Source organism: Maniola jurtina, chromosome 23 (genome assembly GCF_905333055.1).
Source record: "Maniola jurtina chromosome 23, ilManJurt1.1, whole genome shotgun sequence".
In the NCBI taxonomy this organism is placed as follows: domain Eukaryota; kingdom Metazoa; phylum Arthropoda; class Insecta; order Lepidoptera; family Nymphalidae; genus Maniola; species Maniola jurtina.
This window is the reverse complement of record NC_060051.1, coordinates 9,571,871-9,587,243: the sequence shown is the minus strand read 5'-3', so window position 1 is coordinate 9,587,243 and position 15,373 is coordinate 9,571,871. Positions and strand designations below refer to the sequence as shown.

At 36.7% G+C, this 15,373-nt stretch overlaps 1 protein-coding gene and 1 pseudogene across 2 annotated transcripts in view; both read right to left on the bottom strand.

The window, feature by feature from the left end:
- Positions 1–15,373, bottom strand: part of LOC123877274 (calsyntenin-1) — a 224,475-nt gene that overhangs the window by 105,783 nt on the left and 103,319 nt on the right. The window lies entirely within an intron of this gene.
- On the bottom strand, positions 3,502–3,622 carry LOC123877465 (annotated as a pseudogene).

Genomic DNA, 15,373 nt, shown 5'->3' with positions numbered 1-15,373 from the left:
CAATATTCTGCATATTAATTTTACTTAAAGTTTGCACTCTGTGTGCCGTTACAAGAGCTAGTAATGTTACAATTTTTTTTGTTAGTTTTTCCATACTAATCTCATCATTGGGGTACCAGCTTTCCAAAAAATTTAATACAATTGAAGGATTCCAAGTAACATTATATTTTGGCAAAGATGGGCGTAGCCGGTAGAACCCCTTAAACAATCTAGTTAACCTGTCATCTGTGCCTATCTTTGAGTTTACAATTAAAGATAAAGCAGATCTATAACTGTTTAAAGTACTATACTGAATTCCTTTATGAAACATTTCAGTTAAGAAAGTAATTACATGGGGAACTGCAGCTTCATAAGGATCAATATTTTGATTGTTACAGAAAATTAACCATTTTTTAAATACAACACCATATTGTTTAACAGAATTGTCTGATATTGACGCACTCATGATGTCTAACGCACTTTGTGGAATCCCTCTTCGTGAAAACGCTGTGCGGATAACTTCGCGGCTACTAGCGTGACTTTGTGTTGCAATTGGCTGTTAGGAACAGATAATAACACGTTTGTATTGGTTCCAAGTATTAACATATCATTACATAATTTTTTAAAAAGTGGGAACCATGGTTGAGTGGGCCAGAGGGGAACAACTACTATGCCTTCAGCTTTATCTAAAATTATCTTACGAATCATTTTTAAAATTACGGATATTGGTGGGAAAGCATAAAAATTTAGTTTTTTCCAATTCAACGTAAAAGAATTTACTGCTATTGCTCCTGGGTCTCTATGCCAAGAAATATATGCATCGCATTTCTTATTTAGCCTAGTAGCAAATAAATCTATAGCTGGTCTACCAAAGTGTTCTACAATTCTACTGAAGGCATGGTCAGTTAGTTCCCACTCGATATCGGGGTGCGATCGTCGCGATTCTGCATCCGCTACTTCGTTATCTTGTGAAGAAATGTAAGATGCATAAACAAAAATGTTTTTGTCTTCGCACCAATTCCATAATTTCTTGGTAATATCAGTGAGATGAGGAAATCGCACGCCACCCATTTTGTTTACATATGAAATGGCAGTTGTATTGTCGATGCGAAGAAGTATCTGACAACTATTTCGACTCTTTGCGAAAACCTTTAAACCGAAATATGCTGCCAATATTTCTAAGTAGTTGATGTGCATATTTTTCTCATCTTCACTCCATTTACCATTGGCTTTATCCTTCCCACATGCTGCCCCCCATCCCGTTTTACTAGCATCGGAAAAGATTTCTAAGCAGTAGGAATCATCTCTAATAGGATTAACTGACCTTTCAATATGTGTCAGCCACCATTCAAAATCTTTTGCTAAATGTTCAGGAATAGTCATATGACTGTCATAGTCCTCAGTCTTTTCTAGAGCTAGATATTTACATCGTTCGATATTCTTGGTGTATAACCAACCATATTGAACGGCGGGGCAAGATGAGGTAAGGAGGCCTGCTAAACGAGCAAACTGTCGAATTGTACACCGCTTTATTTTTATAAATTTCAATATTTCTTGTTTTATTAACATCCTCTTTTCATTAGTGAGAGCGATATGAAAATTTTTGGTGTCAATTATAAATCCTAAATATTTACATCTAGTTTTAGGTATTAACGAACTTTTCTCATAGTTAATTATGAAACCTAATGACTCCAATATATCGATTGTATGAGTTACATTCTGTTGACAAGCGTGAAATGTGTCAGCAATTATACATATATCATCCAAGTAGATGGATGAAATATATCCCAAAGACCGAAGTAAGGATATTACTGGTTTCATTAACTTTGTAAAAACTAAAGGAGCTGTGTTCAATCCGAATGAGAGGACGTTAAATTCGTATGTTTTATTGTTACATATGAAACGTAAAAATTTTTTGAATTTTCCATTTATAGGTAATAAAAAATAAGCATCCTTTAAATCTAGCGTACATAAGAATGAATTTCTCGAAATTAATTTTAAAGTTGTTCGTAAGTCCTCCATTTTAAAGTGATTCGTTGATATAAATTTATTAAGTGATTTAAGATTTAGAATAAACCGCTTTTTGCCATTCGGCTTAGGTACAAGAAAAATACTTGAAATATATTGCATATTACATGGTATGCATTCAGATATTGCACCGGAATTTAACAATTCATTAATGACACTTTCAAATTCGTTAATTTCTTCCTGAGAAAAAATTCTAGAGGACGGTGTAAATTCCTGTTTCGCGGTTGTAAAAAAAGGAATTTTATAACCATTTTTAATCCACGATAAAATGACGGCGTCATTAGTAATGAGGCACCATCTGTCATAAAAAGCGGCTAGTCTACCAGCGTTGTGTCGTACCTCGACTACCGGCGTGTCTGAGTGCGCGCGCGCGAGCGCAGCGGCGGCGGCCGATGCGCTCGACCCCGCAGCGGCGGCGGCGGCGGCGGCGGTGGCGGCGGCGGCGGCGGAGCTTGGTACTTGCGAGGCTGTTGCGCTGCAGGCGCTGACCTCCTTGCTGCTCCCGACTGCCTCGCCAGCGGAAGCGGAGCTTTCCCGTTTAAATAACGATATTGATTATGTTGCGACGACACAGTCTTCATTTCTGTTCCTGATTTATGTATTACTTTTGCTGCTTTTAATGTATCGGCTAATTTTTCGCCAAAGAGAAAACTGTCAATTTCAGTAGAGCATAAATGATCCTTAATCTCTTTTTTAATAGTAGAGGTTACGAAACTTCGACGAGACATCGACTCGACAAACTGGCCGTCACATAAGAGTTTGGTTGCGTCTAATAAAAGTTTAATGACGTCAGTCTCTTTACTTTGATTTGCAAACATTTTTGTTAAAGCTTGACTTATACAAGTTATAGCAATTGCTTGTTGGTTCTGTTTAACTTCAATAGCTTTGTCCTTTTTAACTAATGCCTCAGACAGCGCAGCCTTTATTTCTGCGTTTAATTGGGGAGATCCAATCTTGAGGCAGTTTCCTGGTAGAAAATATTTTTCAAGGAGATCTTTTTTTACCTCCTTTGGCAAACCGGTAGTCGCAATATGTTCCCAACGAACAGCTAGTTCGGTTTGTATTGGAGAACTGTATTTTTTATTTTTAGAAGGGGTTTCACCTAATAAATCCAGTATATTGTTATCCAAAATAGTCGGAGTTTCAGTTGTTGCAGATGTTGAAGGTAAATCCGAAATAATACCCGTAATCGGATGGTCCAGTTCCACTTGGGACAATTGATTCATCGTATCGTCGGTTATTACAGCCACGTCTTCTGAGATATTTAGTTGATTGTCTACAAATCAAATTATTATTTTAAATCAATTATTAATCTTGTTACAAAGACGCAGGCTCACAACCTGTGCTCAACAATATTGATGTGAAGGTATTATCCTTAAGAGATAAACTCATCACTTTTTTGTAGTAATTCATACAAAGGAAATAGTCTAAATAACTATCCTCAATGTATATTGACGTGAAGGTAACACTCTCTATCGAAGTGTACTCAACACATAATAATATTACTCGCGGTGTTCCCAGGCGGTCACCCATCCAAGTACTGACCGCGCCCGATGTTGCTTAACTTCGGTGATCGGACGAAAACCGGTGTACTCAACATGGTATGGACGTTGGCTCTCCCTTATTTTCCAACCTACAAATCGATGAGCTTACCTTCATGTAATGACAATGGCGGATTAGAATTGTCCGAAGATGAATCCGATATTTTTCGAGCACGTTTTTGTATCTTTTTTTCCAGTTTCTTTATTTTTCGCAGAAGATACTCAAATTCACTACGACTTTTAAGAATATCGTGTTGAACGGCCATGCACTAGAACGCGAATGAAAATGACGATCAGTGCTGTCACTATGAGAAGTAGTCTATGGGATCTACGAAAAAAGTATTTATCTTGTTTTTTGTATTTCTCAACTTAGTGTATGAAAGGCCAGACGCTCCGTGATACTACAAGTCTCCTAATCTCGAAGACGAAGCAAAGTATAATAGGTAATATAGGTAAAAATCAATAAGAAATCAGATATTTCATAACTATATTGATTAGGTACATGAATGACAATAAACGGAAATTGGAAATTATTATAACAAAGGATAAACCTCACAAACTAAACCTCTTTATAATATAGATTATGCCGGATTATAAAAACAATTTCGGTGAATAAAATAACTATAATGTTAAATAATATATTATTTTCGATTTGCCAATACACGCAGGAAACCGCTAAAATAATTCGATAATTTAAAACTCGCTGACCCGCGCTCGCGTCGACCCAAATTAAATGTTTTACCTTATTATAAAGACAGGCTTAACAGAGAGCGGTTTAATAAGCGGAGCAAGTAATTTTTTAGTTTAAGTTGGAAGCACATATACACGAGAGGCAGGCAGACAAGCAGACAGACAGGACGGACGGACACGATAGCTAGACAGACAGACAGACAACAAAGTGATCTTAAGGGTTCCTTTTGTCCTTTTGAGGTACGGTACCCAAAAAACGATGTATCTTAAACGTTGTCAGCAGCAAATTCTCCCCTCTGATTGGCTGAAAAATGTGAGCAGCGAATTCAACCAATCACGGAGCAGAATTTGTTGTCGATTAAGATTAAGATGAATGTGTTTTTCTTACACAATCAAGATTTCACACACCTCTAAGAATGGAGAACTTTTATACATTTTCCTTCACTATTAAAGCAAGTGATATTTAATCGCTTAAAACGAACAGAGAGGTCAAACCGCGATATATTTGTCGAGTCCTTACAGGCTTTCCCTACGCCTGAGTGCTTCAATCCCGCTCTCGACGTATTGAAATTGATACCCGCGGTATTTTCGACACTACCCCACCCCTCCTCCCCTCCACTCGGCTACATAATGATGAAATACATTTATTTCAAATGGAAATGTTTTATTTAATGAAATGTTTGCGTGTAAGAAAAAAGGTTTCTTTGTTTTAGTATCTGTAGGTTTACGAACAATTCGTTACCATTGCTTTAATGTGTAGAAAATTGAAAATCTATTGAAGTGAAAACGTCGGGCGATTTTGGGATGGGTAAACTTTTCAAGGCCGCGTCACCGACATGTTAATGTTAATAGTTATTTAGTGATTTTTTTCTACATGGATTTCACAGGCGACACATCAACTCTCTATTCCCTATCTCGTAGTAAACTGGGACGGACATCCGACACGACCGGAGAAAGGACCTTTACGTGATCAAAATACTGGGAAAACGGAGATCACGATCAAGCGTGAACAAGATTATAAATAAAAACAAATCCATTCGCAACCGAAGTCTCTAATGGGATTAGTTTGGTCTTAATGTTAGTTTTTGCACTAGTTTGGCGTTCCCCGAATATACAGACCCTCGGGGCCAGGGAGGTTTCGGTAACACATTAATTATTCAGTGGCGTACGTATTGGAAATCTTTATGGGGTATAAAAAGGTTCTTGGAAGAGACTGTAAAAAATGCGCCGCGATTGGAATGGGTTATTTGCAGATATGGGTGTTATTGCTACTTATAAATCATTTTCATTTGGTGAAATCATTACTTTTCTTGAAGTGATTACACATGCGAGTTCTCAGGGAAAATGATTGTTCAATTTTTGCATAAAAAGGTTCGTGGAAGAGGCTGTAAAAATGCGTCGCGATTGGAATTGGTTACATGTAGAGATGGGTAATATGGCTACTTTTCAATTATTTTAGTTTGGTGAATTCATTATTTTTCTTCACAGTGATTTCACAGGCTATTTTTCCACGGGAAGTGTTATATTAATATTAGAGTTCATTTCCGCGATCAGCTGCTTGCTTGTTGAGTTTTTAAATTGGAGTCTTAAACAAATTCTTTAAGTCCTCATATTATCTCCTACGGGTATCATGTGGAGGACCATCATTTTTAGGGTTCCATAGCTCAAAAGGAAAAACAGAACCCTTATAAGGATCCTTTGTTGTTCGTCTGTTTGTCCATCTGTCGTGTCTGTGAAGAAAACCTATAGGGTACCTACTTCTCGTTGACCTAGAATCATGAAATTTGGCAGGTAGGTAGGCTTTATAGCACAAGTAAAGGAAAAATCCGAAAACCGTGAATTTGTGGTTACACACATAAAAAAAAATTAAAATGTGTCCATGAACCAATGAAAAAAATAAAATAAACTGTATTTTGAAATTTCAAGGTAAGATGACTATACCAAGTGGGGAATCATATGAAAGGGCTTTACCTGTACATTCTTAAACAAATTTTTTAAGCATAATAGTTTTTGATTTATCGTGCAAAACGTCGGGAACAATACCCGAGTACGGAACCCTCGGTGCGCGAGTCTTATTCGCACTTGGCCGGTTTTTTCGAATTTGACCTAGTAAATTCACATTATCGTATATAAATTCCAAGTCAAAAATTAATATGGAAACGTCGATTATATTATGTGAAAAACGTATGCGTAAAGTGTTCAGTAACCAGTCACTTGTTTCATATTAATATCGTTAATGAGATTTCCCGCCCCAGTGAATGACGCCCCAAATTATCGGTTTCCAATATTTATTGCGATTTTCATTTTTTTGAATGCCATCAAAAGATATCATTATTGACATAACATTATCCAAGATAAAACTTATTATATGTATTACTAGCAGATGCATGCGACTTTATCCGCGTGGATGTAGGTCTTTAGGAACCCTAAGCCTATGTCCGTCCCTGGGATGTAAGCTAACTCTGTGACTGTTGAGATGTGAAAAGCTAGCAGACTGACAGGTAGATACCCGCATTTATAATATTAGTATGGGAATATGACTTAGTATAATTTTTTTAGGTGACCATGTCTAGGAAAGGAATGAATCGTTTAAAAGTTACTAATAAATATTATTTCCTTTCCTTAAAGAAACCAGACGGACTTTTTGTGGAAAAAGAGGATTTGTTTTCCATTTGAATACTATAAGGCAACGCTAAATAGGAGGTAGATATTACTGGGTTGTTATTCTAAACCCCATAAGATAACAAAATCTTGTGTTTAGGCTATTCAATTACGGGGGCAAGTCACCGTGTTGTTTGCGCAAGCTTGAGGCTTCGAGCTAAGCTTTAAAGCGGTAAGCTATTACACTTTAACGGGAACTCTGCAAGATTTTGTTGAACGATATTTTCAGTAAACATGGTTACGAATATTATGCTTCCAATATTTTCTCGACTTAACCGCTTTATGATTATGGTAAACCAGTTTTAGGTTTCTGTCGGCGTCGTAGATTGCGAGCCCTTTCCATTAACCGAAGGCTAGTCTATAAATTAAAAAAAAACCGGTCAAGTGCAAGTCGGCCTCGCATACGAAAGGTTCTGTACCATCGTGCAAGAAATAACACTACCTATTTAATATTTTTGTGATGTAACCACAAATTCATGGTTTTCGTTGTGTCAAATTCAAAATATTTTTATTCAATTAGACTTTTACAAGTACTTTTGAATCGTCAAGAGCATCTACCACTGGTTTGGAATGCCTTTCCTACCGAGAAGAACCAGCAAAAAACTCGGCGCTTGCTCATTTTAACCCCCGACCCAAAAAGAGGGGTGTTATAAGTTTGACGTATGTATCTGTGTATCTGTATATCTGTCTGTGGCATTGTAGCTCCTAAACGAATGAACCGATTTTAATTTAGTTTTTTTTGTTCGAAAGGTGGCTTGATCGAGAGTGTTCTTAGCTATAACCGAAGAAAATCGGTTCACCCGTTTGAAAGTTATCAGCTCTTTTCTAGTTTTCTTATAGAGGTTTTTGTGTCGGGGGTTTTTTAAATTTTGAGTTATCAAAGATTTGATATACAATATTATGCTATGTATAAAAGTAATTGAAGTCCCGCGCATCGCTGGAGTGTAGTAAAAATACCTATCAAAACTATCCACTATCCAGCATCCAATCATCTCCCGAAGCACGTAATCTATTTCCCTGCTACTCGCGTGCCGATGTTGCGCTACCGTGGCTTTAATCTCTTAATTTCCCGAATCCGGGGTTTTTTCCGGGAGCCGCTATCCCGCGGTATTCAGCCCGGGATGCTGGGATGTGATCCAATCGAAATGTTTGCTAACTCTCTGCATCTGTAGAGTATTTGAACTGCATAAGTAAAACCTTTACAACGAATCAACACCTTGAAACCGGTGGAACATAGAGAACCTGATACAAACATACATACATACATGTACATATATCGCTAAAATCATAACTCTTCCTTTTGGTTTTGCCGTAGTCGGGTAAAAATACCAACTTTTTATGGTAGGTATTTTTACCCCAACACGTGACACAACGTGAATAATAAATCGCCAAAAACGTGATTCATGTCACACAAAGTAGATAGGCAGGTACTCATTACTGCCGTCCTAAAGCTAAAGTGTCGTTATCTACCAAAACCAAGTTTCGAGATATGATCAAAAAAGCGCGAATTTATAAAGAAATGATGCCATTTGACAACTAATAAACGTATACGAAACTTGAAACTATAGAAATGTAGAGCAAACAGAGCACTTTCGAATAGCTGTATTTTTAAGTTTCTAGAGTAAATAATAATTATAGCAGGAGAGTTTTGGCTTTTTAGTCTAGCATTTTTTCTAACAACGGCTTATATTTACATAACTTAAATGTCGTTAGATTACCCTTTAAGACGTTTATGGCTTGGATTGCATTTTTTTTTTTTATCTTTTTACGGAACTTAAAAAGATTATATAATTTCTAAAGTAAAATGACTCTAAAAGACTTTAGCGACATTATATGTTAGGTTATGATCCTAAAAACTATCAATAACAAAACACTTAAATGCGGCTCTTGTAATTTAAACACATTTTAGTCTAGAATAATAGAAATGATTTGTTTACAGTAGCGTTTTTTGGGGAGACTTGCTAAACTAAAATGTGGCTTATTACAAAAGATCGCACCGTAGCGACGTTTTAGGTTAGCATTGTTTATAAATATTTGAGGTTTTCCAATGAAAGTAACGGTAACTACAACAATTGAAAGAGCATCAGTCCGAAAGTACCCATGCTCATCTAGAATCTCCGTTATGTACCGATGAGCAGTCAGTGATCGCTGTTCACGAGCTCCTCCAGTCCGGGAAACACACACAAGTTCGATTTTTCCGTCGATTGACATGCCACCCCAGAACCTTGGATGAATAAATACTCAGGATGGTATGCTCCGAAAAGTCAAATGAAGCAGGGGAACTGTCAGTTGATGAGTATGTGTGCGTTATGGAATGATACCATTCACATATGAAAATTTGCCTATTTTCCTATTTTTCCCTATTTTTCCCTTTCACGATGATTATTAAAAAATGAGATCTCATTAGATTAGTCTTTATTATGATAGTTACAAATCGATGGATGTTCGATGCTAGAAAATAATAATTTATCGATTGCAACGTATTAAAATTTACCTACTCTGTTTTTACATAATTTTGATTAATTACAGTATAGGGCCTCTGGCTTTATTGAAAATCTCTGCTTAACAGGGTGCCCATCACCATGTTTACTATGTAATCGTATCCTGACAGTTAAAAATAAAAAAGTTAAAAAGTCAAATATAAAAACGCAATATATTCACTAAAAATATTTAATAATATTTGCAATCCAAGTATGTACCAGTTAGCGATTTTATTTAGCGTATCTCGCAGGGTTAGTAGACTATTCACTACTTTTGGTGTTATACACCGGGCAAGTTTACATCCCTATATCGTAGATCTCTTACCAAATTACACAAAGCGGCTCTTGGGTAGCGGTTTTTTTTTTCTCTAAGCCAAATTCAAAGTTATTTATTCAAAATGGGTTCATATTTTATTTGTCTTGTGTTTTCTGACATTTATGACCTTAAAAAATACCGAAATAAAGATAAATATTCTAGCTATCCGTATAGCGTCCCATCTTTGACCACATCACGCGTGACGAGTCCTCCGTTCGTCGCTAAGATTGTTTTGGTGGGTGCCTACTGTAAGGTTATTTTTAAAAATTGATTTGAGTTGTCAAAAATAATATAAAATTATTAATTTATCTAATGCAGGTAGTTTGATAAAATCGATATTTCGCTCATTCGATGTCATACAATCTGTTGCTAGGAGGCCAACAAGATTGAACTTGCATAAATACGGGCGTTTCGAAGGTTTTAGTTTAGTCTCCTTCTGAGATTCGGAGCGATATCGCATATTTTCGGTATTTGGATTGTGAACTGGATAATTAGATGTTGTGATAGCAATCACGCTCTAATTAAATTACTTATTTTGGCATTAGTTTGTTTAGATTATTACTCTCGGATAACCTTACACATTAAACTTGTGTTTTTTTGTGTTGGTTTTGGAGAGGACATTCCAATAATTCGATAAAAATATTTAAATAATACCTGCTTTTCTGAGTGATGCCAATACTACTACCTATCATGGACTAACTATAACTAAATAATATTATTAATGTAGTAAGATTTTGATTACCTATTTATTTATTTCTTTATTGCACACACAAACATATACATTTACAAAAAACATAGAAGACAACATGGTAAGTACGTTGCACAGATAAAAACGTATGTTTTTATCTGTCCAACGTACGTACACCAATTACGTAGGTACCTAGGTACTTCATGATAAATTTGGCATGCAGCTATTATGACGGAGACTGGTATATTAAATGTACTACAATTTAGTAATAAGTTTTGTTTTAGTTAAATTTCAATATCAATTTAAAATCTTTTAATTAACAAAACAGCCTTTTTCGCTTAGTTATATTATGATTGTCATCAAAAATAAAATATAAATTTGTCTAAATATAATGAAAAAAAAATTGCTCATTTTTAGGCAAAATTACCCCATTTATTTTCTGACAACCCTAGACTTCAATTTGAAGTTGTGTAATTTGCACAGCACGATTACGATACGATTTAAAATTAAATTATTTCATTGAAGTGTCAAACAAAAAAATATAATCACTACGTTGTGTCAAATGCGTATCGGAAGGTGTTAAGTGGCCAGTTTCGTAGAATTTATGTTGAGTTTGTGTGCGTGACGTGGAATTACAGAGATTTGGTCGATAGTGGGTCGATAGTTGTGCTTCCTTCGTTTGTACGGCGGGGTCACCGGTTGCCCAGAACATGCTCGACCCCCGCCATATTCTACTCTTTCTTCTATGCAAGCCTGAGCAAATCGTTCGCCTTGTCTTCTGTACACTCTCTTTCGCCCGTCATAACAAAATAAAGATACTCTTGTCTCATTCGAGAAGAGTCCAGCCCTCCATTGGTCGAGGGTTCAGTTGACATGCTCACGGGCAAATTGCAACCTTTCCCTGCAATGCTGTGCAGTTAATTTCCAAGCCCTAGCAGGTACGCGGACCGCAATTTTCTTCTCTCGCAACCTTCTTCTAATCGTAGACGTGCTCACTGTAGCTCTGCGAACTTCTCGGAGCTGCCGTTGCAGCTCAACGACATTAAGGAATCGATTGCGCGAAAAAGATATCACAATAAAGCGGTCGTCTCTTTTAGATGTGCAGCATCGTTGACCTGATCTTTGCCTCCGGATGTAGCCCCCAGTCTCTTGAAACCGTTGGAATACCCGCTGCACGGAAAAACGACTCAAATTAAGTTGCCGTGCCACATCACATTGTCGCATCCCTGATCGCAGTAGTGCAGCCACTTGAGCGGCTTCTTCAGCAGTAGTGTCCATCTTGAGGGTTAGTTTTCTTGCGGTTAGGGTTAACGTGTGTCCTCTTCAACGTTTGGATGGTGAATGACCTTATTTTTTACTTATACTGGCCATTTTATAGCCCATGAAGTTCAAACAAGTCGTGGTCCCTATAATGAGGATTTTTGCAACATTTTCTTTGACGTACCGTATTCAGAAGGTTTATATCGTTTATGAAATGTAACTATTATTTGATAAAATGTCGTTAAACGTTCTTTGCATTGATATCAATACTGTTTGGGTTAGATGTACGGGCTTGGTAATATTACAGGTTAAAGCCTCATTTTCAGAGGTGCGATTTTTGTGACGCCGAGTGTACTTTAGCATTATGAAATCGTAGTTTGTTTGCTTGCTGAAAAGCTACTTCATTTTATACACATAGAAAAAACAATTTTAAAACATGAAATGTTTTTGCAGTATTACAATAAATATTTGAAACAACAAAAAGACACGCCTCTTACGGCGAGTCTTTTTGTTGTTCCTGCCACTAGTAGCTAGTTCATTATTGATTTATTTTAATATTAACCATTAATATAAATATAAATAATGACTAAATTGATTCACAATAAAGTTTCAACCTGGCGAGATGCGGGAATAGTTAGAGACATTTAAGTTATGTATTGCGGGATAGAGTCATTTCAGTCTAGGAAACAATATTTTTTTGCAAAATATAACTAAACTGTAACGCGTTTATGTGTGATTAAAGACATTTTAGACTAGCATTTTCGTTTAAAGACATTTAAGCTATGGAATTTAAGAAAAAAACCTTGTAGCAATAAAAATTAATGCCGCTTAGAGACATTTTAGACTGGCAATGTCAGTTAAATACGTTTAAGTATTGTTATTATATAAACAGGTAGTTACTTAACGACGTTCTTCATATTGCTATATCAAAAACTACAGCAGCTAGGAAAATACCGGTTAGATTGGTCGATAGAAAAAAAAATTCTGAGTAAGATAGTGTTAAAAAGTCAAATTTGACCAAATGTTGGTTAACGACGTTTTAGCTTGAGGAGGGCAGATTAGCGATGGTCTCTCCGGCCCCACTGCCGACGGAACTCCAATTATAAACTTTTTCTAGGCCCATCTGTTTACCAGTTTTTGACGAAAGTTGGTCATGTTAAGAAAGGGCATCTAAGGCTACTTTTCCCTGGAAAATCCAAGAGTTTCTAGGGATTAAAAAAATACGTGGAAGAAGGCGCCGACATCAGCTATTGCCCATTTTAATAAACGCCAAAATTGGTTAGGTAAACGCATGATCTTGAAAAGCTAGTAGACAGACTGACACACTTTCGGATTTATAATATTAGTATGGATTGTATTAGGTACATAACACATTAAAATTATCGTCATCATGCTCCAGCGTCGGCTCACTACTGAGTACGGGTCATGTATTACAGTGAGAAGGGTTTGGCCATAGTCTACCACGTTGGCCGAGTGCGGATTGGCGCATTGACATACCAACTTTTTATCGTGGGGTTTTTACCCCAACACGTGATACAAAGTGAATAATAAATCGTCAAAAACGTGATTCGTGTCGCTCAAAGTAGCGAGGCAGGCAGCCATTAGCGATGGTCTCTTCGACCCTACTCCGGACTGAACTCCAATTAAAACTTCTCGCGGGTCGATTTTAATGAACCGAAAGCTTATCAAGCTTATCCATTAAGACCTATTTTTCGAAAAACCGACCTCCAAAGTAAAAAAAAATATTTTTTTTTATTTGTACACAGTGAGTTTGTTGAAGTCGGGCGAGTATACCGCGTCGATTTATTTTTATGTTCGTCAGTTTTCAACATACTCTTATTTTTTATTTTGTAGTGGATTTTCGTCGGCAATTATACTATCGAAGATTATGTAAATGATAAAAAAAGCGTGGATTTGAACTTCGATTCGCTCCAGCAATGCGCAGGACTTCAATTGCTTTTATACATGGCATAATATTGTATATCAAATCTTTGAAAAGAGCAACCGCCGAGTTTCTTGCTGGTTCTTCTCGGTAGGAAAGGCATTCCGAACTAGTGGTAGATGCTTTTGACGATTCGAAAGAACTTGTAAAAGTCTAATTGAATAAAAACATTTTGAATTTGAATTTGAATTTGAATAATCCCCGGGGCCTCGAGTTTTGAGTTAAAAATATCTTGTCACTATAAGTTGTTAAAAGTCAATTAGTTTCACGAAGCAGAGCTTTTTAATTGGTCCGCCAGGGGTTCTGTACCATAATAACTGTACCAACTAACTGAAAAACTAGTGAACCGATTTCCATGAAATTAACAAGGCCAATGTTGCTTGATTCTGCTGCTTAGCCTATGTGAATAATTTTAATGTAACAATTTTCTAATGTATCTTTATTTTTTACAGGGTCTCGTGTGAAATGTAAAATAAAGAATATGAAACTGAACATTCATTGACCTAGTCACAGCAAATCCATTAAAATCACAATACAAAGTAGGTAAATCCTCTTTATAGGATTCCGTACCTCAAAAGGAAAAACTGAACCCTTGTAGAGGCATGCAGCCTCTTTTAAGACCGGCAGCTGCGAAGAAAGCAACACACTTTGCAGCTGTCACTTAGAGAACACAATTTGAATTCGGAACGATTCGAATATTCTGCTGGCCTGGACGAACCCCGGGCAGTGCATTCAACCAATTCACTTCAGATCATCAAGACCGCAACACCTCGGTCTAGCATCAAGCTCCGGCCCTCGTTTTTCTACCACAGTTTTAATTGTAACCAAGGCACATGTTGTAAATACAGCCCAAGTAATACAAGTGATAATATGTAGCGGCATTTTTATTTATCAGTTATCATACGCTGCATGGCTGCTACACCCTTATTTAGGTAATATCACTTTTCGTCTGTCTTTCCGTCTATCGTGTCCATAGAAATTCAAGGAGCGCTTTCAAAATCAATGGTCGTGGTCTGACAAGAAAACCTATAGGGTACTTACCGTTGACCTAGAATGATGAAAGGCAGGTAGGTAGGTCTTATTATAGCACAAGTAAAAGAAAAATCTGAAAACCATGAATTTTTGGTTACATCACCCAAAAAAAATGTGTTCATGAACAATTAGTATTTTCAATTTTCAAAGTAAGATAACTATACCTATTAAGTGGGGTATCATATGAAAGAGATTTATTTACCTGTACATTCTAAGGCAGATATTAATTTACTTTTACATATAACAGTTTTTGATTTATTACGCAAAATGTCGGAAAAAATACCCGAGTACGGAACCCTCGGTGCGCGAGTCTGACTCGCACTTGGCCGGTCTTTAAATATGAAGATTATGCCTTCAAAGACCCTACAATATATAAAATTAATGGAAAGGGGTCAGCAGTGAGGAACATGGACCAGATAAGATAATTAAAAAAAACGCATTTAAAAAAGCAAATGTCAGAAGTGTACACAACCTGACTCCTACTGGAGAAGTCACGTAAATATTCTTCCGATTTTAATGTAGCATGTTGTTGCAGATAAGCTACCTATGAAGATAGCCCTCTGTGCTCCATGCAGAACAAATTGAGAAATGAAAAGTTTTGACCCGACCACGGATCGAACCCATGACGCGTACGGTTGAGACGAGCATTTAACCACTAGGCCAATTGCTTCGTAGTATGTGGGGTCAAAAATAACGACCAAGTCTGACCAAATTGTTTGTTAGGTAGGTAATGTGATACAAAAATTATCACTTCCT